Source organism: Schistocerca nitens, chromosome 12 (assembly GCF_023898315.1).
Source record: "Schistocerca nitens isolate TAMUIC-IGC-003100 chromosome 12, iqSchNite1.1, whole genome shotgun sequence".
Classification (NCBI taxonomy): domain Eukaryota; kingdom Metazoa; phylum Arthropoda; class Insecta; order Orthoptera; family Acrididae; genus Schistocerca; species Schistocerca nitens.
In genome coordinates, this window is record NC_064625.1 from 137,052,202 (window position 1) to 137,079,565 (window position 27,364).

The window sequence follows — 27,364 nt, forward strand, 5'->3', positions numbered from 1 at the left end:
TTCCCAGCGCCGCCTACAAACTTGCCGTAAACGGAAAAAAAATTTGACCCAATTGTGTCATCCGGGCATTACATAAACATACGAATTACCTTCTACCTTTACTATTTTGCCATTCAAAACCTTTGCACGTGCTTGAGGAGAAACGTCTCCAACGAGTTTGACTAGTGGAGGGTAATTTTATTGTAAAGTAATGTTGTCTTGCTACTATTTCGTTGACGGATTCTGTTTTCGAAGTCTTCTTGCCAGTGATTAGCCGCTGTTCGTTTACATACATAGCTCAGTGTCGTCCCTGTTATTTCCTGTAATTGTTAAAAGCATCTGGATTGCCGGTAGCGAATTTATCTCCTCGCTGTTCAATAAACTGTCTGTGCTCGTTGTTAAGTCACGAAGATACCCATAGTGAGGAGTGCCGATGTACTATTGCAAAGCGAAACAGTTTTTGCAATTCTGCCTGTCTAAAGATTTGTCACCTATGCGATTCCTCGCCTTTCTTCGTTTTATAAAAGAGGACGTAAACGGTACTGATTCGTAGGGGAAGACATCGAGACATTTTTTGTAATCAGAACGGTGAATTTTTTGTTATTTGAATACTTCGGAGGGACACACAAAAAAACGCAGTATTTTGTTGGAAGCACGTAGCTCTTCGCATGAGTCACAACATTTACCGATACAGATTAATGGTGGAATCCACCTTGTGCAGAGCTTAGGAATTTTTTGAAATTTTTGTAGTTTGTGGAGGTTGCTCAGTTGAGACTTCTTCTTGTAGACCATTTTTACAAACTTCGAAAGAACGAGGTGCTGATTCGAAGCGTAATAAACAGAATTTATTTAAAACTGCAGCATTGCTGTTTACTTGATTCTCCGACAGAGGCATCATATTTACATAACGATTTTTTTTATACTCGCCTTAAAGCGACGGTGCATCTAGTTGGAAGCAACCTAGCTCTTCAAAGGAGCCCGCAACGTTTGTTTACCGTTTTCAAGCATTTCTTTAAGAAGAGTATATTTTTCTTGAGGAGTACAGACCGTTTTGTATATCTGGAGGAATTTCGTGGCCTCGTTTTCGGAGAAGGAATTCTGTGATTCATTGTTTTACCACTGACGAATTTTATAGCTCGCATTGAGACCTAGAAGTAAGGTGTTGTTGCGTAGACTTTTGTACTAACACAGAGTAGCACGTTGAGTTCTTTTTTCACTCACTTCAGCAATCGTACTTGTACCCCTTTTTGCCGTCAAAAATATACGAGCTTAAATTAGTCGATAGCTAAGACTGCTAGCGGTAGGAGATTTCGCGTCGAAAAGCGTAGTTCCAGTAGCATATAGGTACGTTACTAGTAAGGTGTACTTTCTCCCTTTGCCGCTGTTCAGAATTCTCTCACGGTAGATGCTAGTTGGCGCACCTGATTGTCAGACTAACAGATTTCCCCCACAATACCCACATTCACCTCCCGACAGTTTTTGTCAGGCAAACGCAATAGCTCAGCACACCCTAGACATGTTCCGTTCGCTTTTTGGTAGAACCCACGTAGTTTACGAATCTCGCTATTCCCGCTGTTATTGTAGTCAGAAGACTTTTTAAGTATCTGGTTGTTCTTGTTACTGACGTGATTTCTGGCAATCATCAAAGTGGCTGTGTGAGAAAATTTTTTGCTAAAAGAGAGGATAACGACAAAAATCTTCAGTCAGATAAAAAGGATATATTTTGAGCAGAAAAAAAGTCGGGAAAATTAGCATTTTTTGGAATAAAGTTTTTCTCTTTCTTATTTTGTATTAATCCGAAGAGACGGTGTAGTTTATTTCTTAAAAGGTTTTTGAAGCATGTGAAACGTAAGAATAGTTCTGCGGTTTTTGTCGTGAAACGTGACATCGAACGAATTAGTTGTAAAACATTGTAAAGCGGCGCTTGTGAAATTCAAGCACGGATTTTATCCTGTTTACAGTTAAACTGTGATCTGAAGTAACTTTGCGCTTTCTCGAGTTGCATATGTATCTGTTACAATCACTGTGTACGAGAGAGCCAGGGTCCATCTTCCAAGAAATTTTGTTGGGAAGGTACTAGGTAACGGAAAGTCTGTTATTAGTGGTGGGCCATTTCAAAACACCACGTGCTTTCTAACGTCTGCAGACAAGAGCGGTTTTCGTTTCGCAAGTGTGGAGCCGTATGTAATAAACAGTACGTTAAAATTTGCGGTCACCGTTACGTGCACAGAGTGATATTCTGAATACTGAGTGCGTCTTCCAGTGCGAAATTTGCCAATCGTGAATACGAGCGCAGTTCAGCAAAGCCCACAGGAGCGTCATTCACACTAGAAGACGATCAGGGAGCCTCTTCGAAGTTACTCGTAGTTGTGCACTGTTAACTTCCCGCGGCAGTATGTTTGCATTGAAGTCTTTTTAGCGCAGCGCAGAGCACCTAAAGACAAACTTCTTCGTTCAAGTAGTCGATTTCTCACGATCCAGTGAGCCGTTTCTCATCTCAGTACAGAAGTAAACTTGATCGACACAGACTTCAGATTTTCTTGTGCTTCACTGTTAAAACTGAAATTGTGTAGATCGTTTGCCCGTACGAACAAGAAAAATCTGTGTGAAATGAGTCTGGGAATAACAAGTTACCGTTAAAGAAACAAGTTCTAAAATTTCACAGGAGGTTGAAGACACAACTTTTGAACTGAGTCTCTTAGCAATCACAATGTTTGCTAAAGATTAGGTTTTGGAACAGTTGGTTGAGTGGTAAATATATCTACAGATAGACGAGCAACTGGTGGAAAGTGAAGTAAGTCCAGTGATTAAGCGTCTTTAGAAGTTTAACCAAGAATTGTACGACCCCAAGAAGGTGGACCAATGATTATAAGACGCTGAAAAGGTGCGCCAGTGATCATTAAGACTGTTAAACCAATACGTACAATTTTCACCAGCGATCAGAAGTACATGGGGACTTATCACTGCTCAGACATATCACATGAAGTTTTGTCTGAGGTATGCAAACAATCCCTTGTGTCATTCAGTGATCAAAGCTATCTAAAGCTTCCAACAGTGGTGGGAACTGCTGAAAAAGTTTTACGCAGCAGTCAGAAGGTACTCTTTGGGTGTGTCTGAAGTTCAGTAATTGATCAGAACTACCTCGAGTCCAACCAGTGGTCAGAAGTGCTATAAGTGGACCCTGTGATCAGAAGAACCTCAAGTTCTGCCAGTGATCAGGTGAACTGCAAGTTCTGCCAGTGATCAGAAGAACTCCCAAGTTCTCTCAGTAATAAGAAGAACCACCAAGTTCTGCCAGTGATCAGGAGTACTGCAAGTTCTGCCAGTGATCATAAGATCCCCAAGTTCAGCAAGTGGGAAAGAACCTCCAGCCAGCGACCACGAGAACCCTAATTTCAGCCAGTGATCAGAAGATCCCCAAATTCTGCCAGTGATCAGAAGAACCCCAAATTCTGCCAGTGATCAGAAGATCCCCAAATTCTGCCAGTGATCAGAAGATCTTCAAATTCTATCAGTTATCAGAAGATCCGAAAGTTCAGCCAACGATCAGAACTACCTCGAGTCCAGCCAGTGGCCAGGAGAACCCATAAGTCCAGCCAGTGATCCGAAGATCATTATCCATTTGGCAATCCATCAAAAGTTCTCAAATCATGACCACATTTGGGGCTAACTGAATTTGGATCAGCGACCAGAGATACCTGGTACTGGACACGAGGTCAGTGATCAATAGCAGGAGTGTGTTACGTTGGGGAAAGAAGGCTGTACAAGAACTGTGAACTGAGTCTGAGGCGTCGGGAGGAGAACACAGAGTGCGGTGGGCCTGGGATGTGAGAGTGCAGTTTGGAGATGGCGACGACAGCGACGCCGCCCCCAGAGGAGGCCGCGGCGGCCGCCGCCGCCCCCAGGCCGGCGCGCCGCCCCACGTCGCTGTGCGACCCGCCGGCGGCGCTCCAGCAGTTGGAGGCGGCCGCCCCCGGGGGCCGCAGCCGGCGGCCGGACCTGGGGCTGGCCTTGTCGCGGCCACACGCCGACAAGGAGCGCCGCCTCCTGGCCGAGCAGGTGCGGGGGCGGGCCCGCCTCCAGCGCCGCTCCCTGGGCCGCGAAATCACGGTAAAGCCCGACACCCCAGAGACCTTGTTTTTCTAAATGTCTAGCTTCACACAGACACATTAATTCTTCTCGGGAAATCGGCCGAGCAATTCATTCTTTTCAGTACGGCGTTCTGGTTAGTCTTCTCCAAATGATGACAAGTAAGAATCTTGCCGAACCAGCACTCCGAAACGAACATCTTAGTCGATTTCCCAAGAAGCTCGCCAAGAAAGTTTACATTTTTTTAAATGCGAACATGTTTAGGTTAGGCTTTACCGTGACTGTTACTGACATTAAATGAAACAAGTTTACTGTTACCAGTCACCGTTTTATTTTTTCCACGACGCGTTTCGAAGGTTTAAACCTCCATCATCGGGTGGATTTACATTAGTTACTATTACATATGTGTGTGTGTTGTGTTACGATTTTGGAGGAGCTTGTGGCACTGCCTAGTGGAGAAACAAGACACTATTTCAGAATATGGTTTTGAATTACTTTTGACAAAAAATTAAACTGATATTTAATGGTAAACTTTAATAAGTAAACTAGAGTACCTCCAGTGGTCACAGGTTCCTTTTTCTGTCGTAACACATCACATGTATACTGCCACATTTGTAAACAAATATGGCTTCTGGAATCAGCTGGGTGCAAGGTTCGTATAGCAGAAGAGAAGACATAATGGCAAAGTGCAAAGAATATACATCGTAACAACATTATTACAGAATAATCGTTTAAAGCATTATTTTACTGCTGTGGCCAAAATGATCATTGTAATTCAAGTCTAACATTTCACCTAATTGTTATTATCAAGTATGAAGTTTAAGCCATTTTAACATCTCACCTGATTGTATAAAAGAGTACGAATGTTTAGGTGTTTTAACTTTTCAAAATTGGATTTATATACCACCTGAAGTACACACTCATATATTGGAGACCTCAAAACAAACACTTCCAAATACTTTAAACGATTATTCTGTAATAATGTTGTTACGATGTATATTCTTTGCACTTTGCGATTATGTCTTCTCTTCTGCTATACGAACCTTGCACCCAGCCGGCCGGAGTGGCCGAGCGGTTAAAGGCGCTACAGTCTGGAACCGCACGACAGCTACGGTCGCAGGTTCGAATCCTGCCTCGGGCATGGATGTGTGTGATGTTCTTAGGTTAGTTAGGTTTAAGTAGTTCTAAGTTCTAGGGGACTTATGACCACAGCAGTTGAGTCCCATAGTGCTCAGAGCCATTTGAACCATTTGAACCATTTGAACCTTGCACCCAGCTGATTCCAGACGCCATATTTGTTTACAAATGTGGCAGTATATATGTGATGTGTTACGACAGAAAAAGGAACCTGTGACCACTGGAGGTACTCTAGTTTACTTATTAAAGTTTACCATTAAATATCAGTTTAATTTTTTGTCAAAAGTAATTCAAAACCATATTCTGAAATAGTGTCTTGTTTCTCCACTAGGCAGTGCCACAAGTTCCTCCAAAATCGTAACGCAACACACACACATATGTAGTACTAATGTAAACCCACCCGATGATGGAGGTTTAAACCTTCGAAACGCGTCGTGGAAAAAATAAAACGGTGACTGGTAACAGTAAACTTGTTGTTTCATTTAAAGTTTACATTCTCGTATACGAGTATCGACGTCTAGATCGCTTAATAGTTGTTTTCTTTGTAAGTAGGGGACGTGCTGAAAAGAGGTGCCTTCCAATTTTTCTATGTTAAAACTGTTCAAGCTTTTTGTATAAATGAAACAATAAGTTCACTGTTACCAGTCACCGTTTTATTTATTTCCACGACGCGTTTCGAAGGTTTAAACCTCCATCATCGGGTGGGTTTACATTAGTAAGTATTACATTTGTGTGTGTGTTGTGTTACGATTTTTGGAGGAACTTGTGGCACTGCCTAGTAGAGAAACGAGACACTATTTCAGAATATGGTTTAGGATAACTTTTGACGAAAAATTAAACTGATATCTAATGGTAAATATTAAATAAGTAAACTACAGTACCTTCAGTGATCACAGGTTCCTTTTGCTGTCGTAACACATCACATGTATACTGCCACATTTGTAAACAAATATGGCGTCTGGAATCAGCTGGGTGCAAAGTTCGTATAACAGAAGTGAAGTTTTGTATAAAACAAACGTTATCGTATTCTACATCTTTATTCTTCATGTTTGCAACCCTCTACCGCTAGAGCACTCCAAATTGTAGCTTGTAACATGGTGATGTGAAACGTAGCTGAACTGTGGATTTAATTTCAAAGAATATTCTTAAAATTTTATTTTATTTACTAGCGATTCATCAAGAACATTAACACATTTAATCACACTATGTGAGCGTGGAAGTAGTTGCCAGGGAGTAACTGATGAAATCATAATCATTTTGCTTTTAACAAATGGAAATTTTATTCCTAAAAGCGGTTTTTTTCTAAAGAAACAGATTTAAAATCATAAGGAGAAAGCACCCTCTAAATATCAAGTTACAATTTATTCAGAGGTAGAAAGAAACAAATTTTTGACTGTATGAGCTTTCGGGCTGAGAACCTTGCCGCTCCCTTTTGACACGACCGTAGTCACGACCGCTCACAACAACCTCTGAAAGGTTGCTCTAACCCGCCCCTACTCCACAAGGGAAAAAAATCTGCAACACACCAGATTACTTTAAAGTAAAAGTTTTAACTATTGACACAAGCACACAAACTATGCACCCCCTGTAGGAGGGATGGAAATGGCACAAAACACTAAAATTAAAAGATTAACTTGCCACCGAAGGTGCAACTTGATTTTAACTTCTGAGAAAAGTCTTAAAGGTGGAAGGGTGGCAACTTTATATACTAAAATGACCATTTAAATAAAAGCCCATAAAATGCAATCTTATATAAAATTATACAAGGTTGGCCAAACGAGTAACATGTTCTACAGTACACATATACCGCTTCTCAAGATGATAGGCAAGATAAAAAAAGGCCGTTACACTCCAAGCAATAAATTCGTTAACACACCAAATCCGACAAACATGACAGAGGCAGCTGCTAACGTACGGCAGATTGATAGGGAGATTACCGAACAACCCGAACCGCAGGTTGCTCTAACCCGCCCCTACTCCACAAGGGAAAAACGGACCACCCAATTTATAAACAACCACCTTCCCGCGGGTGGGCAAACGGAGAAGAATGGTGGGACGACCCCAAAGCAAAACGGCTGGTGACCTCACCAAGAAAACAAATAGAATTTAACAAGTAAATGAAACAAAATATCTCCAATCACTTAACTTCTAATAAACTGCGATTTCTGGCGAAGACCTGGCGCAGCACCCCCAAAACGCTCTCCCGAAGCGTCCACTGTCAGCCGCTTCAACGGACGCAGGAAGGCGCGCCGATCTCCCGTCTCACGGCGTCGCAGCTCGCACCGGCCAGACCGATGTCGTGGGTTGACTCCTGTTGCTCTCGAGTCGGCCGCGAAGCCACTACCCCTCGCTATACGGCGCGGCCCACTGGACTCACGTGGCGATCTCACATGCGCCGACGCTCAAGGCGGACAAGTCATCTCGTGTCTCAGTGCGCGACCGACCAACTGATCGATCCAACCGCCAATGCCCATTGCCTGAGCAACTCAAGCAGACTGGAGGCCTAACGCGCAGACTCAGATGCAGGAACTAAGCCCCGACCGGGCGACCACTCGCTGAGTTCTATTACTGGCGGAAAGACTCTCATTTTGCCGGCTTTAAAGGTTGATCCGAACGACAGACATACTAGCACTCCGAACGACAGACAGACAGACACTAACTACCTAACAAATGCGGACGAGAGACAGACCCAGACTGACTGACTGACGAGCTCATAGCGCCCCTTAAATGCACGTGAACAGGCAACCTTTCCCCTTTCCCACCATTGGGAGACACCAAAGCTGCGATTGCCACAACGGCGCCACTGCCAGAAACGGAGGGCGACTGCTTCACACAACGCGCTGCGGCGCGCTCTTCAAAACAGCAATTTTTACCACGGCTCAGTAGCTATGACGATGCTCCAGAAGTCCACACGTGAAGCACCCTATCCTTCAGTATGACACTTCCAGACCACAAGCGAGCACTTCGATATCTGACACCTCGGGTTCACTGTCATCGATCATCCTCCATACGGCCCTGACTTCGCCCCATCCTCATCTGTTTCCAGAACTCAAAAAACACTTTCAAGGACTTCACCTTGATAGTGGAGAAGTGATGCAAGCAGAGATGAGGTTGTGGCTCCGTGAACAAATGGCTCTGAGCACTGTGCGACTTAACTTCTGAGGTCATCATCAGTCGCCTAGAACTTAGAACTAATTAAACCTAACTAACGTAAGTACATCACATACATCCGTGCCCGAGGCAGGACTCGAACCTGCGACCGTAGCGGTCGCTCGGTTCCAGACTGCAGCGCCTAGAACCGCACGCTCCGTGGACAAAATTATACATTCTACAGTGACAGTATCAACGAACTGGTCTCTCGCTGGAAAACTATGGTCGTCGCCAGAGTGACCACCTTGGGAAATAACTATGTAGACTTGAATAATAATGATGTAGAATGTCGATAACGTCGATTTCATTTACAATGCATTAAGAGTTTTCAGTCGCTCTCGCAGCGTATATATGGGGGAGTCAGATTGGAAAATATTCGCCCTCTTCATCACCACCCTAGCAGCCTCGTGTGTAATTATTGTGTCTTATTGCCACAGTATTTTTATACAAATAATCAGTTATGGATGAACGAAATTTGATAGAATCTGCTCCAGGCATTCCTGAGTTGTGCTTTTATGTCCTCCCATTTCATCCTCAATGTCAGACACAGGGGTGCTAGTAACATCTTACTGTCACAGTAACATCAAGTTTGGTAGAAATTGCTTCAGGCATGTTTTTGCAGTCAACATCCCACACCCCCACTCATAGGGATGTAAGGTATCAGGACTGTCACCAATGAGCCTAATGACACTGAAAACAATGGAATCGATATTAACGTCAGTCGTCATCGAATATGTATACATCGCAACTGTCTACACCCACACCTACCCACAGGGGTGGTGGGTGTATAGTAACCCACTGCAGTTTTATGAAAATAATGAGTCATTTATATACAAAGTAGGTTTCAAAATGCTCCAGAGATCCCTTGGCTGCACTGTTACATCATTCCTTTTCATCCCCACATCCACCTGCTATGGTGGTAGACGGGTCTTAGGCCTCAGAAACCTTCATGGATGAGTGCACAACAACTCGCCAAAGTTCCATCGCAGTTACATGAATGGTACAGAAACACATAGAAGATGAACAAACAAACAAATATCCATTGTACCACGTTTTTAGGAGGTCTTTTTCCTGCCCGCGTTTCTGTTTGGTACAAATTGTGCAATTGATTTTAAACTAACTTCTGAATTAACTGGAATTGAAATTTGTAACAGAGCTCAGAACTGGATGACAATGCAATATTAACTTTCTTGTCGATCTGTTCAGTAAAGTTGGGGCTGGAGGTGAAAAAGGTCGGTAACGCCTGACGTGTTGGCTGATGCAGGACCACCGTGTTGTGCGGGTAGTATCAGAATGTGTTACAGGCGGTATGCGAGCGGACAGGTGCATCTGAACAGAGAGAGGGGGGGAGAGGGAATCTAAGTGGTTTTCTTGCCTAACTGTCCGGTACAGATTTTGGAGTTGATTTTAAACCAACTTGTCAACGAGCTAGAGACTTCAAATTTTATACATACCTCCGATGTGTGGGGGAGGGTACTTGTACCATTGCCATTTCCCCATTTCCCTCTTCCAGTCGCAAATGGTTCGCAGAAGGAAACGTTGCTTGTAAGCTTCCACATGAGCTCGAATCTTTCTAATTCTGCCTTCATATTTCTTTCTTTCTTTCTTTCTTTCTTTTTTTGCGAGATATACATAGGAGGAAGCAGTATATTGGTTGAGCCAGGTGAAGAGAAACTGAATAAGCCTGAGATTTATCATATGCCTATTGTAAGCTCATTAAAATGTGTGAAATCGATTGAAGAATTTTGCTCACGCAAGACTAAATAGCAGAAAATAATAATTTACATAAAAATCAACTTTTAATATTAGAGTTTTTTAAAAAATAGGATTAAAAACTATAAAATAGCCGCACACAAATTCCTAACCCTAAATTTACTGTGGGGGTGAAAAGGAATTATGTAGCAGCGTAAGTAACGAATGTCTGGAGCATTTTCAACCCAACTTCGTGTATACATGACTCATTATTTGGTTAAATTCCTGAAAATTTGTGCTCGTGAATTTTTCATAGCTGTAGTGTGTCAGTCCTACATGAGTAGTATCAGTCCTACATGAAAGTACATTGTGTACTGAGATCTTTTTTCGGAACTTTGTTAAATTATGTACTGTATTCCATATGAAAGGTCGCTGTGCTTGATACACTGCTTTAGCATTGTCGATGGTCAGGTCCTGCAGAAAGTATCATCACTTCTGCCTCTAAGCTGGTCGTAGGTTGTGTTCCAAAAATGAACAGCATAGAGACAGAAGTGATGACACGTTCTGCAGGACCTGACCATCATTTTGCAGGACAATGTTTTAGCAGGTTAAGTGCAAGCTGTTACTGATTTGTTTGACTGATGGGGCTGCTAAGTGTTGTAACACCTACTGCACTCCCCTGACTTAATCCCTAGTGAGTTCAACTCGATTTCCAAACCGAAGGAAACACTTCACGGGATTCGCTTCAGAACTGCCACAAATTCGTCGGGCACTAGACCGCGCGCCGCTCGTACTGTCAACACAACTGGCACTGCTAAGAGTATCCTACGACTTCCACATCGCTGGCAACGGGCTATACACAATGCTGGTGACTACTGTGAACGATACTAACACTATATGAAACATGTATCTATTTTGTACGAGCTGTATATCCTGCAACTGGTGTTTTTACATTTTAAAATGATTACGTAGTTCGCTGAAACCGGTAGTGTACCCCTTTCTTTTTAAAGAAAAAATTTCCTTTCACTGCGTTGACTTAGTAGCTTTAATTTTTTGTACATCGCCAAGGGACCGTACGCATTAATGTTTGACATAAATGTCAGCTTGATACAAATTGGTTCAAATGGCTCTGAACACTATGGGACTTAACTTCTGAGGTCATCAGTCCCCTAGAACTTAGAACTACTTCAACCTAACTAACGTAAGGACATCACACACATCCATGCCCGAGGCAGGATTCGAACCTGCGACCGTAGCAGTTGCGCGGTTCCAGACTGTAGTGCCTAGAACCGCTCGGCCACTCCGGCCGGCCAGCTTGATACCTCTACCCGTTCGTGAGAAAAGGGAGTCTTAACAGACACACAGGAAAAAAATTGGTGCTCTAACGGCACCGATTTTACCAAGTGAGGTACGGAACCGAATAAACGGGGGATGTTGTGTATACGAGACTCCATAGCGGTGGTATTTTTACAGTATTTTGATACATTCTTGAGAGACAAAGTGTCATGTTTGCACATAATCTCCGTTTCCTTCCCTCACGAGGGAGTCATAATCTTCAAAGGGATTCCTTCAGTTTACCGAAGAGGTAACTTTGTAACTTGGTCGTGGTTTTCTCAACGACATGTGGCCGGGCGTTACAATACAGCAGCAAGACATTGCGTTTTTGACGATGTTTTCGAACGCGATACATTGTAGAACGAAGTTTTTTTACGGCTACCACATACGTACCAGAACTGATAGCGGTTCCGCGTGACAATGATATTCACAAGCAACCGTTCTTCTGAATCGAAAAACACAGCAGCCATCACTTTTGTTGCTGAAGGCGCACTTTTGAATTCTTTCTTGTTTGAGGAGTTGGAATGATGCCATTTAGTGGACTCCTGTTCAGAGTGATGCAAGTACCTTGAGTGAACATAACAAGTTTATTTTTTTCTTCCAAACAAGATAAACAGCGCATACCGTCGACAGCTGCATTGTTACGCAGATATTTTCAGCTTAAGACAGATACAAACACTAATGTCGAGAAAGAGTGTAAAACGAAATGCAATTCTGTGTCGCGAGCCACCGGAGACCACGTATACCAAAATTCTCAACAACCTCCGTAATTTTGTTGGTGGAGTTCGGGTTCAACGTATGTGTATAGTCAGGGTAGAGTCCGTGTTGCGGCGGAGAAAGAGTAGGTCAGTGTGCTTCCGTCGATGTGGCTAATTTACCGCCCAGGCTCACGAAGCATGGAATGTGGGAGATGCCGTCACTGTAACGGCCAAGAGTTTCACGGTGTCGGGCGGCTAACAGAACGGAACGCTGTCGCCGAACACAGGTTCCTTGTTGCTCAGTTGTGCTCTGTACCGATACTGTTGTTGCTAGGACTTTTGGGTACTATCCAGGTTCCTAGAACATAGTCACTTGTTATTCGTCAGCTGGTGTGGTGCGACTTCACTTTGGACTGCGTGTTTGTGGACACCTGCCAACCGCCTCGCCGCAGTGGTAGCATCAACGTGGCCTGTTCGTGTCCTATTTTTCTACAGGGTGTTTCAAAAATGACCGGTATATTTGAAACGGCAATGAAAACTAAACGAGCAGCGATAGAAATACACCGTTTGTTGCAATATGCTTGGGACAACAGTACATTTTCAGGCGGACAAACTTTCGAAATTACAGTAGTTACAATTGTCAACAACAGATGGCGCTGCGGTCTGGGAAACTCTATAGTACGATATTTTCCACATATCCACCATGCGTAGCAATAATACGGCGTAGTCTCTGAATGAAATTACCCGAAACCTTTGACAACGTGTCTGGCGGAATGGCTTCACATGCAGATGAGATGTACTGCTTCAGCTGTTCAATTGTTTCTGGATTCTGGCGGTACACCTGGTCTTTCAAGTGTCCCCACAGAAAGAAGTCACAGGGGTTCATCTCTGGCGAATAGGGAGGCCAATCCACGCCGCCTCCTGTATGTTTCGGATAGCCCAAAGCAATCACACGATCATCGAAATATTCATTCAGGAAATTAAAGACGTCGGCCGTGCGATGTGGCCGGGCACCATCTTGCATAAACCACGAGGTGTTCGCAGTGTCGTATAAGGCAGTTTGTACCGCCACAAATTCACGAAGAAGGTCCAGATAGCGTGATGCAGTAATCGTTTCGGATCTGAAAAATGGGCCAATGATTCCTTTGGAAGAAATGGCGGCCCAGACCAGTACTTTTTGAGGATGCAGGGACGATGGGACTGCAACATGGGGCTTTTCGGTTCCCCATATGCGCCAGTTCTGTTTATTGACGAAGCCGTCCAGGTAAAAATAAGCTTCGTCAGTAAACCAAATGCTGCCCACATGCATATCGCCGTCATCAATCCTGTGCACTATATCGTTAGCGAATGTCTCTCGTGCAGCAATGGTAGCGGCGCTGAGGGGTTGCCGCGTTTGAATTTTGTATGGATAGAGGTGTAAACTCTGGCGCATGAGACGATACGTGGACGTTGGCGTCATTTGGACCGCAGCTGCAACACGGCGAACGGAAACCCGAGGCCGCTGTTGGATCACCTGCTGCACTAGCTGCGCGTTGCCCTCTGTGGTTGCCGTACGTGGTCAAACTACCTTTCCAGCACGTTCATCCGTCACGTTCCCAGTCCGTTGAAATTTTTCAAACAGATCCTTTATTGTATCGCTTTTCGGTCCTTTGGTTACATTAAACCTCCGTTGAAAACTTCGTCTTGTTGCAACAACACTGTGTTCTAGGCGGTGGAATTCCAACACCAGAAAAATCCTCTGTTCTAAGGAATAAACCGTGTTGTCTACAGCACACTTGCACGTTGTGAACAGCACACGCTTACAGCAGAAAGACGACGTACAGAATGGCGCAACCACAGACTGCGTTGTCTTCTATATCTTTCACATCACTTGCAGCGCCATCTGTTGTTGAAAATTGTAACTACTGTAATTTCGAAAGTTTGTGCGCCTGAAAATGTACTGTTGTCCCAAGCATATTGCAACAAACGGTGTATTTCTATCGCTGCTCGTTTAGTTTTTATTGCCGTTTCAAATATACCGGTCATTTTTGAAACACCCTGTATGTAGTCTCCATCACGTTCTATGGCCGTACGCCAACATTGTGGAAGAGCATGTATTCCCTGCTGGTAAAATCTCTTGTCCTGTAGGCGTAGCCATGTTTCCACTGCACGACTCTCTCGTCATCTTCAAAGTGTGTTCCCCGTAGAGAATCTTTAAGCGGCCCAAAGAGATGTAAGTCCGAGGGTGCCAGGTTTGGACTGCATGGTGGCTGAGGCAATGATGTCCAACCCAATTTGGCGTTGTGTTCCTGGGTTCTCAGACTTGCGTGTGGGCGTGCATTATCGTGTTGGAGCAAGATTGCTCCTGGGCTCTTGTCGGATCGAACACGTCAGAAACCGTTCTTGATTTCATTCATAGTCTTCACGTATGCCTCTGAACTGAGGTATTCAAAGAAATGTGACTGACCCCCGAACAACAGGGACTTACATGCATCGAGAATAGAAAATAGTGGTACTTCTTGTATTTAAGCATTGATAATGGCTAGCCACTAGCCGAAATCTGTATTTGCGTAATAAAATCTGAAAAAGGACGACTGATACCTGCACTCTATGACTTATAAACCGTGTATATGTCCAAATGTGGGCCACAGCCACAGCTGTCCGCAGCTCGTGGTCTAGTGGCTAGCCTTGCCTCTGGATCACGGGGTTCCGGGTTCGATTCCCGGCCGAGTTGGGAAATTTCTCTACCCATTTCATCATCATCATCATCATCATCTTCATAATCATCACTGGTGAGAGTGGCTACATTGGACTGTGTAAAAATTGGACTTCAAAACATTTGGGATCTCGTACGGGCGCCGATGACCGCGGAGTTGACCGCCTCACAAAACAAACATCATCACCACATCTTCAGCTATACGCCGCAAGCTACGTTTCGGTGCGCGACGGAGGGCACTTGCCGTACAACAATGATTTACATTGTCCCCTTTACAATTCCAATTGCGAATAGTTCGTGACAAGGATGACTGTCGCTAAGGTTACGCATGACCTCTAATTTATCAGAATTTTCTGTCAAAGTTATTTTGCTAGATGTCTGAGAGGTGTAGTTACTGTCTTACTTTTCTCGGAATGTACGGTCTCAGCATTTTAGGCGGCAAATACCTGACGCGTATGCCCCGTTCATAGAGTCTGCCACTGGAGAAAAAGGACTTTAAAGGGATTTCCTGTCGCCACCGAGAGTTGGCTGGTTGCAGACAGTGCCTATTTCAATTTTTTTAGTGAAATGAGCAGCCCAAGTAGAACTCTGAAATTTTTTATTTCGTTCGGAACACTCGCTATCGTGGCGAAGCTCGACAAGGATTACCCAGGTAAAGTGCTGGAGAAAAGCAGTCCAGTTCTGTCTCCGTACGCTGCTATCTCACCGACTGCGTAGTGAGTTACATTTCACGTCGTCCTTCTCTCCTTCCCTAGAAATGTTACCTTTTATTTTTTTAATGGAGAACGCAAGTTCTTGTCAGACTCTTGTATGTTCTATATCAACCAGTATTGTTTCCTTCATGTATAACCTGTTGTTATATGCATAGTTGCAGTCTAGACTTGCTGTAATAAAACGACTGATTTCGCGATCATTAGTTCTTTTCTCCATTATATATAGTTGAAAATCGCCAAGAAGACAGAGGAGATGCCAGCCGCAGTGCTTTTGCGGCAATCTATCTTACAAGGGAACCTCCCCATCGCACCCCCCTCAGATTTAGTTATAAATTGGCACAGTGGATAGGCCTTGAAAAACTGAACACAGATCAATCGAGAAAACAGGAAGAAGTTGTGTGGAACTATGAAAAAATAAGCAAATTATACAAACTGAGTAGTCCAAGTGTAAGATATGCAACATCAAGGACTGTGTAAGCTGAGGAGCGCCGTGGTCCCGTGGTTAGAGTGAGTAACTGCGGAACGAGAGGTCCTTGGTTCGAGTCCTCCCTCGAGTAAAAATTTTACTTACTTTATTTTCGCAAAGTTACGATCTGACCGTTCATTCATTGACGTCTCTGTTCACTGTAATAAGTTTAGTGTCTGTGTTTTGCGACCGCACCGCAAAACCGTGGGATTAGTAGACGAAAGGACGTGCCTCTCCAATAGGAACCGAAAACATTTGATCGCAAATTCATAGGTCAACCGATTCCTCCACAGTAAAACACGTCTGAAATATTCTATACGACACTGGTGACGGCATGTGCTTCACATTACAGGAATATGTTGTCGACCCACCTAACTTGCACACTTGGCGAATGGGTAAAAAGTTTCTTCTACCTTGCCCGATTTAGGTTTTCTTGTGGATGTGATAATCACTCCGAAAAAAGTGATGAAAACATAAGAGTTTGTCACATAAACGGCAACAAATGAATGCAAGTTTCACAGTCGCACAGTTTTCCCTGTGCTCTGTCAAAACATACGTTTTTAACGTTTTCGAGTTTTTCCGTGCGTAGACCGTCAAATCCTGCATGTGTCCAAGCAAATCTGAACATGTCCTGGAATTTTGGAGAGCGAAGTTGATCATGTCTGAGTGCATGAACTTTGGTAATTGTCTGGAAATAAAAAATTAAAACTTTTCACTCGAGGGAGGATTGAACAAGGGACCTCTCTCGTTCCGCAGTTGCTCACGCTAACCACGGGACCACTGCGCTCCTGAGTTCACACTATCTTTGATGTTGCCTACATTGCGCATGGACTACTCAGTTTGTATATTTTGCTTATTTTTTCATAGTTCCATACAACTTCTTCTTGTTTTCTCGATTGATGTGTGTTCAGTTTTTCATGGCCTATCCCTGTGCCAACTTATAACTAAATCTGAGGGGGGTGCGATGGGGAGGTTCCCTTGCTAGCAGGGAACATTAGATTTTTCTGTTCTTACTGAGTGTAACGTGGCATACGACGACCTCTGAAGAGTGTGAACCTATGTCGGAAAGAATGAGATTCTCACTCTGCAGCGGAGTGTGAGCTGATATGAAACTTGGTGGCAGATTAAAACTGTGTGCCGAACCGAGACTCGAACTCGGGACCTTCGCGTTTCGCGGGCAAGTGCTCTACCATCTGAGCTACCCAAGCGCGAATCACTCCCCGTTCTCACAGCTTCTTTTGGAATCGCAGACGTGAGGCGGGAAATAATTTAAATCAATCGTCGGTGGCGACCCTACCAGGAGAGATGTCGTACCCGACCGGTTTCTTATGTCGGGGGAAGCTGTAGAGTGCCTAGTAGAGGCGAGAGCGTGTTCCTCGCGGGCTGCAGCTGCCGCTGAGATGTCCTCCAGGGTGGTGCTAACGGCACAGTGGACCGGACCCGTCTGCCCATCCGTTGGCTTCAAACGGAGCCGCCGCGCTCCGCAGTGCAGAACGCAGAGCTTGGCCTGGCGTGCTCTGGCTGCCGCTGCCGTCACCTCAGTATCGACGCGAGTTCAGTCCGTCACGACTTACGAGGAGAGCACGGCAAGTGCCATAATTCTATTTCTCAGAAAATTCGCTCAGTGCAAGAGGGGTCATAATAAGTGAACATATACACTGAAGAGCCAAAGAAACTGGTGTTGTTGTTGTGCTCTTCAGTCCAGAGACTGGTTTGATGCAACTCTCCATGCTACTCCATCCTCTGCAAGCTTCTTCATCTCAAAGTACCTACTGCAACCTACATCCGTCTAATTGTGCATAGCGTATTCATGTCTTGGCATTCCTCTACGATTTTTACCCTCCTTGCTTCGCTCCAATGCTAAATTGGCGATCCCTGGATGCCTCAGGACGTGTCCTACCAACCGATCCCTTCTTCTAGTCAAGTTATGCCACAAACTCCTCTTCTGCCCAATTCTACTCAGTACGTCCGCAGTAATTACGCGATCTATCCATCTAATCTTCAGCATTCCTCTGTAGCACCACATCTGGAAAGCTTCTATTCTCTTCTTGTCTAAACTATTTATCGTCCATATTTCACTTCCATACATGGCTACACTCCATACAAATACTTTCAGAACAGACTTCTTGACTGGTACACCTGCCTAATATTGTTTAGGGCCACCGCGAGCACGCAGAAGTGCCGCAACACGACGTGGCATGGATTAGACTAATGTCTGAAGTAGAGCTAGACGGAATTGGCACCATGAATCCTGCAGGGCTGTCCATAGATCCGTAAGAGTACGAGGATGTGGAGATCTCTTCTGCTCTTCTGAACAGCACGTTGCAACGCATCCAACATACGATCAATAATGCTAATGTCTGGGGAGTTTGGTGCTTAGCGAAAGTGTTCAAACTCAGAAGAGTATTCCCGGAGCCACTCTGTAGCAATTCTGGACGTTTAGGGTGTCGCATTGTCCTGCTGGAATTGCCCAAGTCCGTCGTAATGCACAGTGGACACGAATGGATGCAGGAGATCAGTCAGGATGCTTACGTACGTGTCACGTGTCTGAGTCGTATCTAGACGTATCAGGGGCCCCACATCACTCCTACTGCAGATGCCCCACACCATTAAAGAGCCTCCAACAGCTCTAACAGTTTCCTGCTGACATACAGGGTCCATGGATTCATGAGGTTGTCTCCATACCCGTACACGTCCATTCGCTCCATACAATTTGGAACGAGACTCGTCGGACCAGGCAACATGTTTCTAGTCATCAACAGTCCAATGTCGTTGTTGACGGGCCCAGACGAGGCGTAAAGCTTTGTGTTGTGGAGTCCTCAGGGGCTCCGAAACGCGATATCGATGATGTTTTATTGAATGGTTCGCACGCTGACACTTGTTGATGGTCTAGCATTGAAATCTGCTCCGGAAGGATTGCAGTTATGTCACGTTGAACGAGTCTCTTCAGTCGCCGTTGGTCCCGTTCTTGCAGGATCTTTTTCCGGCAGCAGCGATGTCGGAGATCTGATGTTTTACCGGATTCCTGATATTCACAGTGCACTCTTGAAATGGTCGTACGGGAAAATCCCCACTTCATCGCTACCTCGGAGATGCTGTGTCCCATCGCTTGTGCGCCGAGTACAACACCACGTTCAGACTCACTTAAATCTTGTTAACCTGCGATTGTAGCAGCAGTAACCGACATAACAAGTGTAGCAGACACTTGTTTTATACAGGCATAGCCGACCACAGTTCCGTATTCTTTTTATTTACGTATTTTCGTATTTGAATAGGCATGCCTATACCAGTTTCTTTGGTGCTTCATTGTAGTTATAGCTAAAATGTGCCTATTTCAATTTTTATGAAATGAGCAACCTAAGTAGAAGTCTGAAATTTTTCATTTTCGTTTGTAAACACACGCTATCGTGGCGGAGCTCGACAAGGATTACCCAGGTAGAGTCCTGGAGAAAAGCAGTCCAGTTCTGTCTCCGTACGCTGCTATCTCACCGACTGCGTAGTGAGTTACATTTCACGTCCTCCTCTCGCCTTCCGTAGAAATGTCAACTTTCTTTCTTTCTTTCTTTTTTTTTTTTTTTAAATTGAGAACACAAGTTCTTGTCAGACTCTCGCATGTTCTATATCAACCAGTATTGTTTACTAGGTGGGGCTTTGGACTAATGTCACCTATTGTTATGTGCATATTTGCAGTGTAGACTTGCGGTAATAAAACCACTTATTTCGTGATCGATTGTTCTTTTCTCGGTTATATATAATTCAGACTATGCAAGAAGACAAAGGAGATGTCAGCCGCAGTGCTTTTGCGGAAATCGATCGTAGCAGGAAACTTCAGAGAGAGGTAGATTTTTCTTTTGTTTCTGAGAGAGTGCAACGTGGGATACGACGATCTTCGAAGAATGCGAACCTATGTCGGAAAGAATGAGATTTTCACTCTGCAGCGGAGTGTGCGCCGATACGAAACTTCCTGGCAGATTAAAACTGTGTGCCGGACCGATGCTCGAACTCGGGACCTTTGCCTTTCGCGGGCAGGTGCTCTACCATCTGAGCTACCCAAGCACGAATCACGCAACGTTCTCACAGCTTTTTTTTCTTGTATCGGAAAGGTTTTTCGAGTTACTCGTAAAACCAACATGAAGGTAGTAGCGAAGCAGTAGTGTTTGTATGACAGTTCCAGAAAGTGTTGTAAGCGCTTGGTGGCATTCCGACTACATCTGCGCCGCGCCCGACTAAAGCTCACGCGCCACTGAGTCACTATCGCCGCAGCTGCCCACGTTGCAGCCGGGAAGTGCGCTCTTACTGTGCAGCAATGTCCGACAGCAATTGCTTCTCCCACTCTCGGCTCGGTTCTTTGTATTTTCGTCATCTCAGCTTGTAGCTATGAAATTAAAGCAACAAACCGCTGTTTCCCCGTCTTGTGTCTAATTCATGATATAATCGTACAAACTGTCAATAGATGTTCGTACGATCGTGTTCTGCCCGGGAGGTGGCCTTCAGCTGACAACCACGCCAAAGATGACGTCAGGGCACCTGTCAAACGGGGTAGTTCAAAAATGGCTCTAAGCACTATAACAAGCACTCGCAGTCACATTTGAACAGAACAAAACGCGTGTTTGAAAGCGTGTTGTTTACAAACAGAAGAAACAAAAGAATACCGTCCGTTGCATTCCAAGGATAGCCAACACACTCGGGAGTAAAAAAAAAAATCTAATTTTCAATGTAGGGGATATAAAGATCCAAAATATATGCAGAAAAGTGGGTGACAGAAAAGTGGGCGTGGCACATAAACACACGTGGTAGGAAAATGCTATTTAAATGCTCATAAAAAATTTTTTTTCGGCAAAATCCTTTTCAGAGTACTTAAATAAAAAATGGTTCAAATGGCTCTCAGCGCTATGAGACTTAACATCTTTGGTCATCAGTCCCCTGGAACTTAGATCTACTTAAACCTGACGAACCTAAGGACAGCACATAACACCCAGTCATCACGAGGCAGAAAAAATCCCTGACCCCGCCGGAAATCGAACCCGGGTACTTAAATAAAACCTTAATCTACCGAAATATGATGTAAACCAAAAATCTATTTTTTTCGACCTGAACCACCGTGTGGTCCCCTTAACGTGAATCGTTCTATTGTTTCTCAGATGTGGTGTCAATTTATAGAGACCGAAACAGTGTTCCGAAGACCAGGGTGGGGCCGACCACTTGTGGTGCCAAATAGGACCGTTATTTTGCTGTAAGGGCACGACGGTGCCGCCTTAGTACTGCACGGCGATTGGCATCTGACTTCGCACCATCCACTGGACGCGTTGTAAAAAAATGGCTCTGAGCACTATGGGACTTAACATCTGAGGTCATCAGTCCCCTAGAACTTAGAACTACGAGGTGCATTAAAATTCTAAGGCCTCCGATTTTTTTTCTAATTAACTACTCACCCGAAATCGATGAAACTGGCATTACTTCTCGACGTAATTGCCCTGCAGACGTACACATTTTTCACAACGCTGACGCCATGATTCCATGGCAGCGGCGAAGGCTTCTTTAGGAGTCTGTTTGGACCACTGGAAAATCGCTGAGGCAATAGCAGCACGGCTGGTGAATGTGCGGCCACAGAGAGTGTCTTTCATTGTTGGAAAAAGCCAAAAGTCACTAGGAGCCAGGTCAGGTGAGTAGGGAGCATGAGGAATCACTTCAAAGTTGTTATCACCAAGAAACTGTTGCGTAACGTTAGCTCGAAGTGCGGGTGCGTCGTCTCGGTGAAACAGCACACGCGCAGCCCTACCCGGACGTTTTTGTTGCAGTGCAGCAAGGAATTTGTTCTTCAAAACATTTTCGTAGGATGCACCTGTTACCGTAGTGCCCTTTGGAACGCAATGGGTAAGGATTACGCGCTCGCTGTCCCAGAACATGGACACCATCATTTTTTCAGCACTGGCGGTTACCCGACATTTTTTTGGTGGCGGTGAATCTGTGTGCTTCCATTGAGCTGACTGGCGCTTTGTTTCTGGATTGAAAAATGGCGTCCACGTCTCATCCATTGTCACAACCGACGAAAAGAAAGTCCCATTCATGCTGTCGTTGCGCGTCAACATTGCTCGGCAACATGCCACACGGGCAGCCGTGTGGTCGTCCGTTAGCATTCGTGGCACCCACCTGGATGACACTTTTCGCATTTTCAGGACGTCATGTAGGATTGTGTGCACAGAACCCACACAAATGCCAACTCTGGAGGCGATCTGTTGAACATTGATTCGGCGATCCCCAAAAACAATTCTCTCCACTTTCTCGATCGTGTCGTCAGACCGGCTTGTGCGAGCCCGAGGTTGTTTCGGTTTGTTGTCACACGATGTTCTGCCTTCATTAAACTGTCGCACCCACGAACGCACTTTCGACACATCCATAACTCCATCACCACATGTCTCCTTCAACTGTCGATGAATTTCAATTGGTTTCACACCACGCAAATTCAGAAAACGAAAGATTGCACGCTGTTCTTGTAAGGAAAACGTCGCCATTTTAAGTATTTAAAACAGTTCTCATTCTCGCCGCTGGCGGTAAAATTCCATCTGCCGTACGGTGCTGCCATCTCTGGGACGTATTGACAATGAACGCGGCCTCATTTTAAAACAATGCTCATGTTTCTATCTCTTTCCAGTCCGGAGAAAAAAAAATCGGAGGCCTTAGAACTTGAATGCACGTCGTACTTAACCTAAGGACATCACACACATCCTTGACCAAGGCAGGATTCTAACATGCGACCGTAGCAGCTGCGTGGTTCCGGACTGAAGCGCCTAGAAGGGCTCGGTCACAGCGGCCGGTAGAGGAGTTCGGCCACGCCCAAGTGCCGCGAGCGGTATGCGATTGCAGAGTGGCGTAGCGGCTGTAATCTGCCGGCCCTGCTACTGTGGGACGCCCCCGGCTGTCTGCGGGTGATTTGCATGCTGCCTGCCGGCTCCCCCTGGCTGTGACGAGCTGTCGGCGGCGTTGGGGAGGGTCGCGTGCACTCGGCCGTGCAATGTTTACGGCGCTGCGGCGTAACTTTTGGGGAGGGTCGCCGTGGCGTGGCGTAGCGCGGCGCGTGGGAGGGGTTGCGGCGCGCGTACCGCCACATCAAAAGGCTGCCATGTGGGTAGGGGGAGCGCTCGGAGGAGCGCTACACTGCAGTGGAACCGTCCGTATAGCCGTCTGGCAGTCGTGGCGTACACTGGTTTCCACAAACAGCAAGTAAAACACGGACAGAGCCGCGTAAGCTGCCCTCGTAGTATTTTTACAAGTTTCATCTGACCAGTTGCAACGTCCCCTTATAAAACTTAATGAATCACTGTGCTGATAAACCTCTTACATTGCCGGCCGGAGTGGCCGTGCGGTTCTAGGCGCTACAGTCTGGAGCCGAGCGACCGCTGCGGTCGCAGGTTCGAATCCTGCCTCGGGCATGGATGTGTGTGATGTCCTTAGGTTAGTTAGGTTTAAGTAGTTCTAAGTTCTAGGCGACTGATGACCTCAGAAGTTAAGTCGCATAGTGCTCAGAGCCATTAGAACCAAAACTTCTTACATTATTTGATTTTCAAACAGCTGAGCAGAACTGAACGTACTCAGACATTTCTCTCTTTACTTATACTGATCATCACTAAACTGACACACAATATTTTTAGCGCAACGCAATCTGACTTTCAATAATCCCTACAAAACAATGGCCCTCACTAACAATAACCTATACCTTTCATGAATTACTTACCTCACAAAAATCTTCGTTACTCGAACTACTGCAATACAGCGAGCGCCAATACAGCGAGCTAAATAAAAGATTGTAACTACTGAAGGCATGTTAGCAAATGAAAGATTTTGATAGAGAGCAAACAATGTATTTACCTTAATAGTGTTCAAAAGTCATAATATACATATCAGTCCATGATATCCAATATTACAAATTTACTCTTTCTGATGGACACACGTCCAGATCGTCCGCTCTCAAAATTCCGCCATCTCACTCCCCACATCCACCACTGCTGGTGGCTCACCTCCAACTGCGCAACGCTACGCGCTGTTAACAACCAACTGCCCAACACTATAATAGCAAACAACAATGAAAACCAGCCACAGACTGCACTCAGCACAGCCAGTGATTTTCGTACAGAGCGCTACGTGGCGTTACCAACATAAAAACCTAAACAGCCTACTTACACAGTTTGAGGCAACGGCCTTGCCGCAGTGGATACACCGGTTACCGTGAGATCACCGAAGTTAAGCGCTGTCGGGCGTGGCCGGCACTTGGATGGGTGACCATCCAGGCCGCCATGCGCTGTTGCCATTTTTCGGGGTACACTCAGCCTCGTGATACCAATTGAGGAGCTACTCGACCGAATAGCAGCGGTTCCGCTCAAAGAAAACCATCATAACGACCGGGAGAGCGGTGTGCTGACCCCACGGCCCTCGTCGGTTGTGACAATGGATGCGACGTGGATGCCATTTTTCAATCCAGAAACAAAGCGCCAGTCAGCTCAATGGAAGCACACAGATTCACCGCCACCAAAAAAATTTCGAGTAACCGCCAGTGCTGAAAAAATGATGGTGTCCATGTTCTGGGACAGCGAGGGCGTAATCCTTACCCATTGCGTTCCAAAGGGCACTACGGTAACAGGTGCATCCTACGAAAATGTTTTGAAGAACAAATTCCTTCCTGCACTGCAACAAAAACGTCCGGGTAGGGCTGCGCGTGTGCTGTTTCACCGAGACGACGCACCCGCACATCGAGCTAACGTTACGCAACAGTTTCTTCGTGATAACAACTTTGAAGTGATTCCTCATGCTCCCTACTCACCTGGCTCCTAGTGACTTTTGGCTTTTTCCAACAATGAAAGACACTCTCCGTGGCCGCACATTCACCAGCAGTGCTGCTATTGCCTCAGCGATTTTGCAGTGGTCCAAACAGACTCCTAAAGAAGCCTTCGCCGCTGCCATGGAATCATGGCGTCAGCGTTGTGAAAAAGTGTACGTCTGCAGAGCGATTACGTCGAGAAGTAACGCTAGTTTCATCGATTTCGGGTGAGTAGTTAATTAGAAAAAAAATCGGAGGCCTTAGAACTTGAATGCACCTCGTAGTTCTAAGTTCTAGGGGACTGATGACCTCAGATGTTAAGTCCCATAGTGCTCAGAGCCATTTTTTTACAACGCGTCCAGTGGATGGTGCGAAGTCAGATGCCAATCGCCGTGCAGTACTACGGCGGCACCGTCGTACCCGCATCCTGCACTGAGGATGACACGGCGGTCGGATGGTCCCGGTAGGCCACTCGTGGCCTGAAGACGGAGTGCTCAGTGCTTCTGATCAGTTTGCTGTGTATATTTGGACAAACTTACTCGTAGGTATACATATCACATTTGATAACTTTCTAACCGTCCACTTAATCGACAAGTGCACTATGGACCTATAAAAGCTCCTAGTGTTGCCAGTTATACGTAAAAAGAACAGGGGGTGCTGAAAAGTAATGCTCCGAATTTTTTGATGGAAAGTCTTAAAGTTTTTTTAAAAAATAAAACGAACTGAGACGCCTGGTTAAATCCGCAGGACAGAACAGGTAGTTGGAATTGTGGAAAGGGGCCAAAAATAACCGGCTGTCAGTTACACTCAAACACATATAACTTTATTTAGTTGCCCAAACATTACAGCGCAAATTTTCAAGCTTAACTATCGACTGAATATGTCACACAATTTCATGGCTTAAGGCCACAACCTCTTTAATTTTTAAAATGGCTGAAGGTCCATGATTTAAAACACAACTACAATACATTTTCAAAAGGCAGGAAGCCTAAGGTTTTATCCTTAAATAATATTTCAGTGAGGCTGAAGGCTCAAACAGTCTAAGACTTGACAAGGTAGGAATTTTAATTTTAAGACGGCTGAAAGCCCATGATTTAAAAACACAACTACAATAAATTTTCAAAGGCAGGCCCCTAAGCTTTATCCTTAAATAATTTTAAAAAAGGAGGCTGAAGGCCCAAACAATCTAACACTTAACAAGAAGGAATTTTACCTTTAAAAAGGCCCATGATTCAAAACACAACTACAATAAATTTTTACAATGCAGAACGCACAAGGCGTTATCGTTAAATATTTTGTTAAAAAAATGAGGCTGAAGGCCCAAACAGTGCAAAACTTGACAAGTAAGGAACTTTCAATTGTAAAACAGCTGAAGGCCCATTATTTAAAACCCAACTAAAAGCATACAAATTCAAACTATCGGCTGTGAGCCCTTAAAATATACAATCAAACACCAATAAGAAAAGGCCGTACAGCCAGCGGCGCTCATAAGTTTCCGGGGGTCGGTCTGCACTTGAAATATTGACGTTCGCCTTAGGAGAGACAGGTAGTCAGCCCAACTATATCTGATCCGCTGGCAACCCTTCCAAGAGACAGTTAACGGACCCACGGACAAGACGACTTGCTTTCCAGCCGACCAGTACACAAGGAACTCCAAAGCCAAACGAAAAAGGCGTAGCCGCCCACAACCAAGTATGCATAAGCTGTCAAAACTACCCACACGTGTTGGACTGCGACAACAGGTGAGGAAAGGACACAGCCTGAATTATACGTCAGTGGCCAGGGCAGGTAACCGGAACGCTAACGGCCACAAGGCAGAAAATTCCTCTGGTGTACTTGGACTTCAAATAACCAAAATTCAGTTAAACTCCACAGGATGGTGGCCAAACTTCCGCCAACTCGAACACTCGCTGTTGATCACAGGAATACCCACAACAGCCAACCATGAAAACCAACGGCACAATGTGAACAGACTGGCTTCGGTAATTAAATCACCACTCATCTTTGATGTCCTAGGTCGGTGAGCCACGAACCTGGTAGCAATCGGAACAGCTGCCACACACTCTGACACTGCGTAGAGACCGCCAGCGGGCCCGGCTTATCCACACCAACCGACCGACTGCCGCACACCAGCTAGCCGTAAACTATAAGCACCAGACCAAAGATAGTACTAGGTGTGGAGATTTCCTGGCTGATCCACACCAACCGACCGACTGCCGCACACCGGCTAGCCGTAAACTATAAGCACCAGACCAAAGATAGTACTAGGTGTGGAGATTTCCTGGCTGATCCACACCAACCGACCGACTGCCGCACACCGGCTAGCCAGAAACTATAAGCACCAGACCAAAGATAGTACTAGGTGTGGAGATTTCCTGGCTGATCCACACCAACCGACCGACTGCCGCACACCGGCTAGCCAGAAACTATAAGCACCAGACCAAAGATAGTACTAGGTGTGGAGATTTCCTGGCTGATCCACACCAACCGACCGACTGCCGCACACCGGCTAGCCGTAAACTATAAGCACCAGACCAAAGATAGTACTAGGTGGTACTAGGTGTGGAGATTTCCTGGCTGATCCACACCAACCGACCG

The 27,364-nt window shown here is 45.3% G+C and overlaps 1 protein-coding gene and 1 pseudogene across 1 annotated transcript in view; both read left to right on the forward strand.

The window, feature by feature from the left end:
- The window catches only part of LOC126214965 (uncharacterized), an 815,775-nt gene that overhangs the window by 459,286 nt on the left and 329,125 nt on the right, over positions 1–27,364 (forward strand). The gene's annotated exons all lie outside the window — the stretch shown is intronic.
- LOC126215548 (5S ribosomal RNA) lies at positions 24,142–24,259 on the forward strand (annotated as a pseudogene).